Raw genomic sequence first — 15,152 nt, forward strand, 5'->3', positions numbered from 1 at the left:
ACCTCGGCACCGATGGAATCTGGTGTGTGTGTTTCCTCGGCGCCGATTCTCATCGAGTCGCCTCGGAGCCGGTCCCCTAGTCCCGTGGGGCCGAGGGAGAGGTCTTCGAACCCGTTCTGTTTCCTCTCGGTCTTCGAGAATGTCGGATTCTGATATAGACAGGGTGCTCCAAAGACTTTTCCAGTCCCCAGTCTTCCAAAAATTGTTTCGTTCCGACCCAGTTGGCCTCGGAGCCGATGACCATGACCCACCCCATTGCCATTCCTCCTCCGACTGCTTCGCTCCGGAGCAGGTGCTCTTGGAGCCGGTGGAGATCTCAGGGTCGGCTCCGACCCTTACTCCAACCCGGGCCTCGGGTCCGAGTTTGGTACGCTGGACTTCTTCGGCTGGACCCGAGGGTGATGTTTGGGACCTTTGCTTTCGGTTCCGAGCCTCCCTCTCGGTGCTTCGCTGGGACTTCCGTCTGCCATCATGGCCCCGGAGACCGGATTCTCCCAGGATTCTGGGGGTCCGGCTTTCAGGGCCATGAGGAGTGCCTTGGCCAAATCCTCTTCGGCCATCTCTCCGGTTCTACCAGCACCTTCCCTGGGCGTGGAGACTGGGTCTTTGGCAGTTCCCCTGTCCGTAGCCAGCGGAGCCCCGAGGCCTGAGGTTACCCCCAGTGGGGGTTCCCCTCTTCCTGAGGGTTCTTCGGAGTCATCTCCAGAGGATCCCCCAAGGAAGAGATCGTGCAAGAGGAAGCACGTGGACTCCCCCGAGTCTATTACATCGGACACGGATATGGATGATGCGGAGGGGTCCCCTAAGTCGTCCTCGGAAGATGTCTCCTTTGCAGACATCTTAGAGATCCTCAAACAACGAGGCGGCTGGATGTCCAAACCCCCCTCTGCGGACGAATCAGTGCTCCTCAAGGCCTTTGGGGCTCAGCCCTCTGCCTCCTGGGTGTCTCCGCCCTTCGACGAGCTTCTGGATTTAGTTTGTCGAAGGGCGTGGGAACACCCGGATACCGTGGAACCAGTCCCTTCTCGCCCAAACAAATTCTTATCTGCTGCGCCGGAGAAGGAGTTCCTTACTAAAGGCGTGGCTGTAGATGCCATGGTGGTGGCATCTGCTACACAACAGGACGTGGCAGAGGCTTCAACGTCCATCCATCCTCCTAATAAGGAGTCTAGGAGTATGGATAGGTACGGGAAGCGCACCCTGACTTCAGCGGCCTTTACCTTAAGGTCTCTGAATTATTTGGCACATTTTACTAGGCTTCAGAGGGATCTGGTCAAGGAGTTGTCAGACTCCTCTCGGGTAACCTACCTGAGCAGCTAGCCCAGTCCGTTAGCTCTCAGTTGGCTATCCTTACGTCAATTGCTAACTCGTCCATGAGGCTCATTTCTTATGCGGCCGAAGGGCGGTAGAGCGGCAGGCACAGGCGTTGCTCACGAGACAAGCCTGGCTCCGCTTGTGTCAGTTTGCGGAGGCCTTCAAGTCTTCCTTCGACGCTCCCTTTGATGGGTCCTCCTTGTTTGGACCCAAGGTGAAAGACACCCTTACCGCTGTGAGCAAGAGGGAAAACGTTATCTGCCGAGGGGCCCGTTATTCCACTCCCTTCGGCCTTACCCCAAGGCCAAAGGAGGGGAAAATGTGGTTCAAAATCTCGCAAGTTTTTCTCCCAACAGCAGGAAGATTCCCCGTCCAGAGGCAGAGGGCGGGGAAATTTTTCAGGGAGACGCCGTCCCAGAGGCGGCAGAGGGCCCCGCAATTCTGGAGACCGCGAGTCCTTTCGTGGCTCTTCAGCCTCCCATACGACATGAGGGATTGCCCGGCTGTGCTGCTCCGGAGCCAGTCGGGTGTCGTTTTGCCAAGCACCTAGAAGCCTGGGAGTCAATCACTCAGGACAGATGGGTGCTTCGGATAATTGCCGGAGGCTACACCATCCCATTCAAGTCCTCACCCCCTTCGTCCAAGAGAGTCCCGGACCCACCACCCAGTCAAAGGGAAATAGCAGCCGCAGAAGCTTCAAAGCTGCTAGAAAAAGGAGTCATCCAACCGGTCCCCACAGACCAAATCGGATCAGGAAATTACTCCAGGTTCTTTTTAGCGCCAAAAAAGACAGGGGACCTGAGACCAATATTGGATCTCAGCAGATTAAACCTATCCGTCACGAAATCCAAATTCCGAATGGTCACGTTGCAATCCATTCTCCCGTTGTTGGAGAAGGATGTTTGGATGTGCTCCATAGACCTCAAGGACGCCTATTATCACATACCGATACATCAGGCGTCCAGAAGGTATCTGCGCTTCAGCCTGGGAACCAGTCATTACCAATTTTGTGCTCTGCCCTTTGGTCTCACCACAGCCCCAGGGTGTTCACCAAGTGTTTGGCAGTAGTGACGGCTCACCTGAGAAGTCTTGGATTCCAAGTGTTTCCCTATCTCGACGACTGGCTCCTGACTGCCACCACCAGGCATCTACTTATGGACAACCTCAAAGCCACCATCTCCTGGGTGTTTCCCTAGGGATTACATTCAATTGGTCAAAGTCTGTCTTGCTGCCCTCTCAGCATAAAGTTTATAGGAGCAGAGATAGACTCAAGATTGATGCGTGTCTTTCTTCCTGCCGAAAGGATTCGAACTTTACAGGGCCAAGTTCTAGCTCTGATCTCAAGATCCAAAGCCCCAGCCAGGATGGTCCTACAGGTTCTAGGCTCAATGTCTGCCATGGTACTTTTAGTTCCTCTAGCAAGGTTACACATGAGGATTCTTCAGTGGCTCTTATCAACTCAATGGTCCTTTCAAGATCTTCCCCTCAATCATCACATCATGATTACGGAAATATGCAAAGGGACCTTCGCTGGTGGCTTCAGACATCCAACTTGGATCAGGGAAAACCCTTTGTTCTCCCCCCTCCAGTGGTTACCCTGACGACAGATGCCTCCCAGATAGGGTGGGGGGGGCATTGTCTGGGCAGGCTAGTTCAGGGATCCTGGCTTCCGGATGAAGCTCTTCTCCACATCAACGTGTTGGAGATGAGGGCTGTACTTCTATCCCTACAGGCCTTACACAAGTTCCTTCCTCAGGGCATCATCGCCATCCACACAGACAACATGTCGGTGGTTTGGTATCTGAACAAACAAGGAGGGACCAGATCGTATCCCCTTTGCAGAGAGGCCATGAGAGTGTGGGAATGGGCTGTAGCTACCAACCGCTTCTTGGTAGCGACCCACATCCCGGGAAAGTCAAATGTATTGGCGGACAAATTAAGCAGGACAATTCTCTCTCCTCACGAATGGTCTCTAAACCGCAGTAGCAGCCCAGGTTTTCAAGAGATGGGGGACGCCGTGCTGCGACCTATTTGCGACTCCACAAAATACCAAGTGCCAAAGGTTCTTCTCCTTGATTCCACATCAGGAAGTACCAGCCATGGATGCTCTAGCACAACCTTGGCCAACAGGGTTGCTTTATGCTTTTCCCCCAATTCCACTCCTTCCCAAAGTTATTCAAAAAGCTTCTCAGCTAGGGTCTTCAATGATTCTGATTGCCCCATACTGGCCTCGTCAGATATGGTTTCCTTACCTGAAAAAGCATGCAGTGGACGATCCGTGGACCTTGGACAGGATCCCGGATTTGCTAATCCATCAGTCGGGACATTGGCATCAGTCCCTTCAATCTCTGAAATTGACAGCTTGGCTCCTCCACTTCCAACCTTAGTTAGAAGTCACACACTAGACCCGGAAGTTGTTCACATTTTATCTTCGGCCCACAAACCTACCACTAACAAATTGTACCTCAGTAAGTGGAAGAGGTTTGCTATCTGGGCTCAACTCAAGGGCTTAGACCCTATCACTGCTCCTGTCCCAGAGGTTTTGAAATTCTTAACATCCCTATTTAATCAGGGATCTTCTGTCTCAACTATTAAAGTTCAACTAGCTGCTATCTCTAAATTCCATGAATCCACGGATCCTCCTTTGATGAGCAGCAGATTATGCAAAACATTCATTAAAGGTGCGAGCCTGTTAAGACCACCAGTTTTTCATCCTGCACCTCCGTGGGATCTTGATTTGGTGCTGCGCATTAACATCTCCCCTTTGAACCGGCTGCTACGTGCGAGTTAAAATATCTGTCATGGAAAACGGCATTTTAGTGGCTATTACTTGCAAGAAGGGTCTCAGAGCTTCAAGCCCTGTCTATTAAACCACCGTATTTGATTTTCCACAAAGATAGAGTATCACTTAGGCCTAATCCATCCTTTGTCCCAAAGGTCTGCTCTAGTTTCTGTCTTCAACAATCTCTAGAACTACCAGTTTTCTTTCCAAAATTCTCTAATGAAGCAGAATACACTCTCCATAAATTGGATGTTCACAGGCAATTACGCTTCTATTTAGACAGGACTCAGCAACTTCGTAAGTCAGACCAGTTGTTTGTGTCCTTCTCAGATAATAAATTGGGCCAAACCATCACAAAAGCTACAATCTCAAAATGGATCAGAGATTGCATAACTCAAGCCTATTCTTCTTGAATAAGCAACTTGCATCATCTATCAAAGCTCATTCTACCAGAGCTATGGCTACTTCTATAGCTTTTCATTCCAAGCTCGCTATTTCGAAATTTGTGCTGCGCCACTTGGTCCAACCCGCACGTTCATTTCCCACTACAAATTGGATGTGGCATCTAAAGGACGAGCTTCATTTGGTTCCACGGTACTCAGGAGTGTTTTCCAGTGAGCCACCCAGGGTTCAGGTGCTAGGACGCTGTCCCATCATTCAGAATGTAGGCGAGATAGGATCACATAACATCTTTTAGTTATGTACTCACCATAACTTCAGATGTTTGGGATCCATCTCGCCTACATTCCTGATACCCACCCTCCTTCACCCTGCCTTGCAGACCAGAAGAGATTGAACGGTTTTGAGCTCCACTGTTTTATCTTGTTTCATCTGACGATGTTATATAAGCAGGGTATGCATGTGTGCATGTATGCGGACAAACTAGATCTGGGGGACTGGTGGTGGTGCATCCTGGGATATAGTAAGCTCAGCCAATAAGAGACTTCGCTCTTTGGCATAAGCGTGCCGAGTCGGAGCCGAGGGATCGGCTCCGAACCCATCATTCAGAATGTAGGCGAGATGGATCCCAAACATCTGAAGTTATGGTGAGTACATAACTAAAAGTTCTACTCCCATGATTGAGTTTTCTTCCAAATGACTATAAACTCTATTGGCATGAATTCCAGTATATAGTTTATACATCATCGGAAGGCAAGTTATTCATGTATAGTTTTTAGGATAGCTTGCAGGTTCACTCTTAAGGAGGAATATAATTTTTCCTGTTGTTAACAGGTTGGTGTCTGTTTGGGATGTGCATATAAGTAGTTATTATTCAGCGCTAAATCATCATATAAAGATGTTAATACTTTTAATCAGACATTGGGTACTGTGTGTCTGGGCCATGGGATTTCCAATTAGGAGCTATCCTTCATTTTGTTTCTATTTCGCTGGCCACTACTTCATCCCAATTTCATATCCTGTACATTTGAAATTCTTACTTTTTTCTTTTACTTCTATCCATTCAGCATCCTTTTTATGTTCCACAGGGTCTTCTTAGATATTTCACTAGTATGTCTATTTTCTTCTTTTTTTGGAGGTATTTCTTTTTCTGTTTCCCAATTTTCTATAAAACTTCTTTGGGTCTACAGTGATTTGCTTATTTTGTACTTTTACTTTATATTTATTTGCATATCTTCTAAGTTTTTCTGCCATCTTTAGTTTATTGTTTACAATAGCGTGTGACAGATCCTGGTTTATTCTGATACTGTGCATTGCTTTTATCATGTCTATCTTTCTAAATATTTTTGTTGATCTGTTCCCTCTTCTAACAGTGATCCTTCTTGTCTTAATTGCTTTATTGTTTTCTGTATTTGATGCTTCCACGATGGCATATAATTTCTTTTCCTTTCCCTTATTGCTCTGTGTTTTTGTGGTAAGAATTTATCCATTATTAATTTAGCTGCACAGTAATGTATCTTATTTAATTCTGTTATACAACACAAATTTCTGTTAATAGTCTTGATTACCATGTTTATCTGTTTTATCAGACTTCTAACACTTTGGGTCTTATTGACTTTTTGTATTCAATTTTTTTTCTCGATCTTAATATGTCTATCCATCTATATTAAATTAAGCAAGTTTTCCCTTAGATCGTTTCCTTCCAAACTGAGGGTATAGTCTTTGTTCTCTATTTCCTGTGAGCATTCTATAGAAAGTTCCAGAACTACTTCTGTAACATATCCTCTTCAGCTGCATCCTGTAGTATCCATTTCTTTTTTATATGGCAACTCACTGGCGTATCACTCCACAATATGGACTGCGTCAGAGTTAACACTATTTCCCACTCTTTCATTTGCTATGCAACTTTAACTGAACTTTTATACTGGGTTCCTATTGAAGGTTCCAGAGTATCTTCATGTGCAAGTGATCAGATGTTTCCTGTTCCACCTGTTTCTCCTTAATTTGGAGACTCATTGTTTCATCATGCTGTGACATTACCAGAGTTGGATTTCTGTACTAAATCCTTCACTCTGTAGGTGAACCATGACTGTGGTTTCTATTTCTTTAACTTCTCCATTGCTAATCCTCTTTTCTACTTTACTCCTTTGCTTTCTTATTTTTTTTGTACTGCAAAATTTTCCACATTTGGATGTCTTTACCTTCATTTCTCTTCAAATATCTGGTGCTTTTTTTTTTGTATTGATTCGTTTTGCTTCCTCCTTTGCATAAATATTGCACCATATTATATCTCTTTTCCTTTCCCATGTCCATGTTTCTTCTTCAAATGTCTCCCACTCCACCTGTTTCTCCTTAATTTGCAGACTCATTGTTCCATCACGCTGTGACAAACTATGTTAGATTTTCTACATTAAATCCTTCATTTTGCAGGTATTTTATAACTTCAGCTTCTATTCGTTTAACTTCTACTTTATAATCTTTTATTCTACAGTCTCTCTTTTTGTGATCTTATTTTTCTATTGTGAAAATTTTCCATACCTGGTTGCTTTTGCCTGTATTTATCTTCAAATTTCTTTGAAGTTGCTTGTTTGTATTGGTTAGTTTGGCTTTCTCCTTTGCATAAATATTACACCATATCAGATCAATTTATGAAAATATTTGGTATAGAAGATGTGAACTCAGTCAGAACTGGAAGCAAATAACTAGAGGTAAATGTAAAAGAATGAGATAAGGCCAAAAAAAGTTTGAACTACAGGTCAGTGTCTGCCTTTTGTACCGGGGATAGGGGAGTCAATACCTCCTTTGGTGCAGTTTTTAATCAAATCTAAAACAGAAGTTGCTGTTAAAAAAGGATAATTAATAGGGCATACAAAATACTGCGTGATGAGTATACAAACCAATCAGAGGGTAGAAGAGAGACTGGAAAAGCAATTTACAAGGGAACAATGGGAGGACATGTGTATGGTTCCCAAGTATGCAACAAAGTTCAGAATGTTTATAATTTTTGCTTGGAAATGTTTGCATATGTATTTTTCTACTACAGACTTCAAAGAATTTTCCTCAGGTATATAGCAAATGTTAGAGGTGTGATGGGGAAGAAAGAGGTACTAGGAACATGCTTTTTGGAGTGCAAAGAGTTGGCAGATTTAAAAAAATTCTCTGCAAAGTATGGCGTCAGAATTATTAGAGGAGCAAATGGCTGTAACTATGGCAATTCTTTTGAGATGGGATACAGGCTCTGAATTGTCTAGAGATAGTAAGGCCTTAACAAGTTTAATTCTGCTGGCTGTCAAAAAAAGCAATTATTAGAAAATGGAAATCAAAATCTAAACCACCTGTATTTGAAATATTGAATATTGCAAAAGAGATAAAAAAAAATGGAAGTGGAATGTTTAGAAAGGGGAAGGAGGAAATTACATAAAAATAAATAGAATCTGTAGGAACAATACATGCAGAAAAATGTTCAGGAAGAGGGGTGAAGTTTAAAGATACAAAGGAATCAAGCAATTTATGTAATACTGGACTGAAAGACAGCTGTTATAAAGAAAGAAAACATAGTTTGTAAATGGGAAAATGTTAATATGGGTTGTTTTCCTTTTTGTTAATCTGTGTGTGCCTATGTATTAAGTGACAAATAAAGGTGTTTAAAGAACAAAAATGTTCTCATGTGTAGATGTGTGTGCATGCAATTGAATGTATGTGCACGTATGTCAGTTTTTCATTTTCACCTTTTAATGTCACAGCTTTAATCATTTTGTGATTGATCCATCAACTTTGCTAATGGGATCCACTCATCCTGACAGTTGATTTTATAACTGGAGGGAGCCTGTGAGACATCAGTGCTTTATTCTTTTGAATTCCTTCTTTAGCTCATAGCATGATGTTCCAGCCCTATTGAGCAACTCCTTGTTCATTATCCCCTTTCAAACTGGTACCCTTCTCTTCCTGTTCTTTATAAATAATAGCATATAAGAATTCATTCATTAATTGCATCCTCCTGGACTCCTTAACATTGTCACAAATCTCAAGTTAGTTTTCCTGGATTTCTTTAGCTGTCTAAAACATTTTTATAACAAGAATTAGCTTTTCTAGACAATCCCATCTCTTATGTCTTGTCCTGATAGATTATATCATATGTCTATTTCTTGGCCAGTTAATTTACATTTGGTTGGCCTGATCCTCATCTCTCATCCTAATATATACTACACTGACTCCAAAACAACTCCTTTACCTCATAAAAGAACATGGTGACAAAACACACCCAAGGCCTATTGAGTTCATTCTAATTTGTAGCTTTACCATATGTTTTTTTACCTGCTTACACAGAAGTACTTACTCTATAATACCTTTCCTTACTGCATTCCACAGTTTCTATTAAGACTTTAGTTCTTACCATGCTTCAGAATCCCGTATCAACTAACTTCCCAGAAGGTATGTCTGCCACTCTATTATGTAGATGAAAGGGGGTTAAACAAAAGAAAGAAGTATGTTAGAAGGAACATGCATAGATCAAAGGAGATAAAAAAGATACTTGCACAGAAAACAATTCAGTTCTGTATGTATATCAATAAATACATACAATTTTTTTTTTAAATGTGAGAGGGAGGGGGGGGGTTGACTGGAGAATTTGAGGTGAGGGAGATAAGTGACTGGTAGATGATCAGCGGGATGGGAGGAAAGATAATTAAATGATGGACAGTTGGTAGCAGAGAAGGGAGGAACAGTAGTTTAGACAGGGTTCTGGCAGAAATGAGAGGAACCTCTGTTTATCAGGAGTTCTAGGGAAAGCAGTTGCACTGGCATTCTTCAAATAACTGTACATACATGAAGTTGTAAAACAAGTGCGTATTGGAAGATTTCAGATGTCTGAGGAAGAGAGTTCCATACTGATGGTGCAAGTTTAGAAAATTACTTTCTGGAGTATTTTGGAAGAAGGGTAGAGAAGAACTGGCCTAAACTGATTTCTTGTAGTGCCCTGTCAGCATTTAGAAATGGGAATTACAGGTGCACATTTCCAGTTTGTGGGTATGTACCCTGTCTGAGTAATAAGATTACCAATGCAAGTTTGAGGATGGGCTATGAGAAATGACACTTCTGGAATCTGGGGTGCAAAGTATCACTGCTACACAGAGACTTTTCTATGAGACAGCAACAACATATAGAACAATCGTAATGATCTAATACTGAATGTATTCAAAGCAGAAGAAGGTAACAGGAAAGGACTGGATGGTTAGTTTGATTAGGGAAGTGAGAAGGAGAGTAGAGAAAGAGGAGAAGGGACATGGAGGTGAATAACTCTTTGAAAGAGTATGCATTAACACCGGAGTTTTTTTGAGTAGCATTATGTGATATGGACTGCCTAAGTATAGTAGCAATTTTAACAGTATTGATTTGGATTAGTTAAAATATCTTCCTGATTTTTCATAAGAAACTGAGCTTTAAGTTCTAACGTTATATTTTAGCTGTTAATCAAATCAAAAGGTGCTTCAACAAAGTATTAGTTTACGGGTGTGCACACACAACAAAGTATTAGTTTATGAGTGTGCACATTTATGCAACCAGTGTATTGTAAGTTATTTTTTATATTTTTTCCCCTAACAGATTTGTTTTTCAATTGAATTGTACAGGTTATAGGTCACATTAAAGGTGGGAAAAGTTTTGAAATGATTTATTGTAGTCTCATTTTTTTATATCACAAGAACTTGGCATTTTAACAGGGGTGTGTAAACTTTTTATATCCACTGTACATGCCAAAAAAAGAAGTTATGTTTTACCATAATGTTCCATCTGTGCTGTTGATATTTGTTCATTCATTACAATGGGTTATCAGTTCCATCATCGGAACCAAGCCGACCTTATACCAAGCTCGTGTCAGCCAAAAAAACTCTCGAGCCAAGATCCTACCCATAATGCTCTACTCCCTGTTACCTCAGATCGAGTTTGCAAGTTGATAGACAAAAGTAGAGGCTACCTCTGGTCAGAACAGACCTACAAGAATGGGAGGATCACCATATGAAATCCACCAGGAACCTCTGGAGGGGGACGGAGGGTGGGGAGTAATGAATGAATGAAAATCAACAACACAGATGTAACGTTATGGTAAGACATAACTTCTTTATCTGATGTTGTTAATCTTCGTTCATTCCTTACGATGGGACAGAGTCCCCAGCTACCTCTATCCCTGGGTGGTCCTCATGGAAGGACATTCCTGAGTACCATGGAACCAAAAGAAGCTCTTCCTTTGGAGGCCAAATCCAATTTTAATGAAGAATAAAGGTATGGGGGTTGGCCCAAGTTGCAGCGGAGCAAATGTCATTGAGGGAAGCCCTAGCATGGAAAGCTGCTGAAGTTGCCATTGACCCTATAGAATGGGCTTTCATTTTGTGAGGCAAGTTGATGTTGTTCTTGTTGTAGATGAAGGTAATGCAATTTCTCAACCATGACGCTAATGTAACTTTAGAAACAGGATTACCTAGTCCTGGTCCAGAAAAAGCCAGAAATAATTGGTCTGATTTATGGGTAGATTTTGTTCTATCCAAATAAAAATGGATTTGCCTGTGAACATCTAGGGAGTGCAGGCAATACTCTCCCTTGTTAGAATGATTAGGAAAAATACTTGGAGGTCAATAGACTGGTTGATAGACTGCTCTGACACCACTTTCGGTAAAGAGGAGGAATTAGTTCTTAGTGAGACTCTATCCTTATGGAAAATAAGGTAGGGATGTTTGATGCATAAGGCTTGAAGTTCTGACAGATGTCTGGCTGATGTGATAGCAACCAGAAATAAGGTTTTCCAATAGAGGTACTTTAAGTCACATGAAGATACAGGTTCAAAGGGGGGTGCTGTTAGGGCTTGCAGAACCAAAGCCAGGTCCCAAAGTTGTACTGGTTCTCCAAAGGGAGGCTTTAGGTAAAAACGCCCTTCAAGAAAGTCTTACAGAGTCTCTGTAACATGAGCGAAGAGTCCTAGAAGCCAATGTGGAATTAGAAATGGCAGCTAAATGAACATGAAGAGTAGAGGCTGATACCTCAGATTGAAAGAGATCTGATAAATAATCTAATACCATCAAAACTGAGGCTGTAAAGGGGTCCAATTGTTTGTTCGATGCCATAAGGTAAATCTTTTCCATTTGCTGAGATAGGTTAGCCTGGTGGATGATTTATGAGATGCAAGAAGAATACTGCGCACTGGGGAGGAGAGGTTATCCTGTCTGGCAATCATTGGAAGTGGAGAAACCAAGCTGTCAGCTTCAGGTTTGTTAGATTGGGGGTGAGTCAGACCCTGCAGATGGGAGATCAACCTCACAGTTTGATTGAGAATACATGCTCAATCTAGCAGGTGAGGCCAAAGGAAGGGGAACCAAACCTGTCGAGGCCAATATGGTGCAATGAGGATTACTTTGCTCTTCAACTGCCATGCTTTCTTCAAAAATTGGGAAATGAGGGGTAGAGGAGGGTAAGCATAAAGCAGACCTGAGGGCCAAGTGTGTACTACAGCATCTCTCGGTGTCTGTCCCCGAGGGGGGATCGGGGCAACGTAGCTGCTGCACTTGTAGTTGATTGGGGAGGTGAACAGATCACAGAAAGGCTGGCCCCAGAAGTTGAAAATTTTTACTGCCATCACAGGATCGAGGGACCACTCGTGAGGTTGTAGAATACACCTGCTCAATTTGTCCGTTATCACACTGGAGCTCCCGAGAATGTGCACTGCAGTTGGAAAGCGGTTGGAAATTATCACCCATTGCCATATTCTCAAGGCCTCTTGGCATAGCGTGTAAAATCTGGTGCCACCTTGCTTGTTGATGTACCACACTATGTTGTCTGATTGGATCGCAATAGTCCCTGCCGAAAGGATGGAGTGAAATGCTTGCAATACTATTAGCACTGCCCTCAGTTACAGGACATTGATATGTAAATGAGCCTCTGCCTCTGACCAGGTGCCTTGGACCGAGTTTCCCTGACATAGCCCCCCCACACCCCATCAGGGAGGTGTCCGTGGTCACCGTGGCTTTTGGCTGATGGGAGCTGAAGGGGCGAGACCATTGTTGGGGATTTTGAGACGTCCACCAGAGCAAGTCTTGCTTGCATCTCTGAGTTACACTTATCTGAAAAGACAAAGGATGTTGTAGGGGGTACCACTGAGTGAGAAGTAGTCACTGAAGAAGTCTCATGTGGAACCTGGCCAGAGGTACAATGGTGATTGAGGCTGCCATCGACCCCAAGAGTTGGAGTATGGACTGAGCAGAAGATTTATGGTGACAGATTAGCGGCTGAACCTGTTGTCTTATTCTTTGAAGTCTGTGATCCGGAAGAGATGCTGTGCAATTTCTCGTGTCCAACAGAACTCCAATGAATTCAAAGATTGTGCCAGGGTCGTGTTGGACTTCTCCCAATTTCTAGTGCTTCCTAGGTGCTGAGCTGTGAGAAGAGTGTAATCCAGGGCTTCTTCCAGTAGACTCTTGGTGGGAGTGGTAAGGAGCCAGTCATCTAGGTATGGAAATGCTGGGAATTCTTGAAGTCTCAGGTGAGCAATAACCACTGCCATGCATTTGGTGAAAACACTGGGGGCTGTAGAGAGACCAAAGGGCAGTGCTCAAAATTGGCAGTTAATGGCTCCTATGCAGAAGCGGAGGTATTTTCTTGAGCATTTGTCCACTTTTATATGGTAATATGCATCTTGAAGATCTATAGAGTACATCCAATCGTCGTCTTCCAAAAGAAGAAGGATAGACTGAACCATGACCATCTGGAATTTCTCTGTTTTTACAAATTTATTTAGTGTGCTGTGATCCAGATTTGGTCTCCAGTCCCTGTCTTTTTTGTCACAAAAAAGAATCTTGAGTAAAAACCGGATCCTATCTGGTCTGGGGGGACTGTTTGGATGACTCTTTTTTTGTAACAGCTTTTGGATTTCGTGTGCTGCTGCTTCCCACTGACTGAGTGAGATGTCAGGTAAATTTCTGGGTGACGTGGTGACAGAGATAGAAAGGAATGTGGTAACCTCTGGATATTATCTATTTTACCCAGGAATCGGAGATTATGGTTCACCAGGCAGTAGGGTACAAGGAAAAATGACTCCCGACCGCTTCCAGAGGTGAGCAGTTGGACAACGCTTCAGTAGCGCTGGTAGGGTTGCCCAGAAAAAGAATCTCTGGAACCCTGGTTTCACAGACCTCCCCTGCCCCGGAAGGGGGGGGGTCTTCCATTAGAGTTTCCCCCTCTGCCCTTAGGGGAGAACTCGGCACATGCGTCACAGAAAGAGCCCTGTGATTTTCTGTGGCACATCTTATTGGACACCAACGGCAGACAGGGTCTTACCATCTTGTTTGCACCTTGCCAGCTTATCCTTAACCTTTGGGCCAAGCAATGAAGAGGCATTGATGGGGCATTCATAAAGGAAGCCTTAAAGGAGTCCGCAAAGGCGCATCCAGGAATGCAAATCTTGTGACTATGCCTGCGCCTGCCGCTCTATCCGCTCCATCCGTTGCGTGTGAAATGAGGCGCATGGATGAATTGGATATACATTCCAGGATCACTATCTGAAAGGCTACTTTGTTGCGTACCTCATCAGAAGCAGCTCCTGCCAAGGTTTCAGAGAGTTGGCTGATAAGGTCCCTCTGGAGCCTCATAAAGTGTGCCAAGTAGTTCAAGGACCTTACAGCGAAGGTCGATGAAGCAAACATATGCTTCCCGAGTCTGTCTATCACCCGCGACTCCTTGTTGGGCGGATTGTCAGTCTGGCTCTCTTCTGCCAAATCTGTTTTTTTTGTTTCAGCCGCCACCACCATGGCATCTACTGAAAGACCTTTAGACAAATGAGGATGTTCAGCAGGGGGAAATAAAATGCTGTCAGGCCTCCGAGATATAGTTTCCAAAGTGTCGGGAGTCTTCCATGCACGCTGAGCTGGACAAGGTCATCAGCTGGTGGGGTAACCCAGGAGGTAGGGGGCCAGGCACGAAAGGCCTGCAGGAATACGGATTCCTCTGATGAAGAGTTGGATGACTTCCCATTGCCCCTCTTTCTTAGGATCTCGAGGATGTCACCAAAGGACACCTCATCAGATGGTGACCGTGGGGGCCCTTCCCAGTCATCAAAGTCTGTATCTTCGGTTAGAAACTCCTCAGTGGAGTCCACGTACTTCCTCTTGGACAAAGCCTTGCAAGGGACTTCCTCAGTGGGGAGCTCTGGGGAAGATTGCGAGGAGGGGATCTCCTGTGGGGGAGAAGCCTGAGGCCCTTCTGTCCGGGGGACAACAGGGATGTTTTGCCAGAAGAGGCAAGTGCCCTCTTCATGGCCTGGAAGGCCGGACCGCCCAAATAGGGAAGGGAGCCCGGAACAGAGCACGACAACCTTGAGACTGGGGTCACACCCCACTCCGATGAGCCGACCCCTAGACCAGGAGTCTCAAGAGGGCTGTAGAGCATGACGGGAGCAGGATTCCTGAAGGGTGCCATAGAAATTATTGGAGTCAAACCAAGAATGCCTACCCCCACGGCACAGCCGCTAGCCTGAGAAGGGCCTGGTGCTCAGTGCACCAAGAGCCACAGGGACGACTCTGGCTCCAAAGTGAGGTCCACTGTTGGTATCGAAGAAAGGGAAGCTGCTGTCGGAGGAAGGGGCTTTAATGCTTCCCTGGAAGTCGGAGGAGGAGTGTAA

The sequence above is a fragment of the Protopterus annectens genome, chromosome 8.part1 (genome assembly GCF_019279795.1).
Source record: "Protopterus annectens isolate FY-2018-M chromosome 8.part1, PAN1.0, whole genome shotgun sequence".
In the NCBI taxonomy this organism is placed as follows: Eukaryota; Metazoa; Chordata; order Ceratodontiformes; family Protopteridae; genus Protopterus; species Protopterus annectens.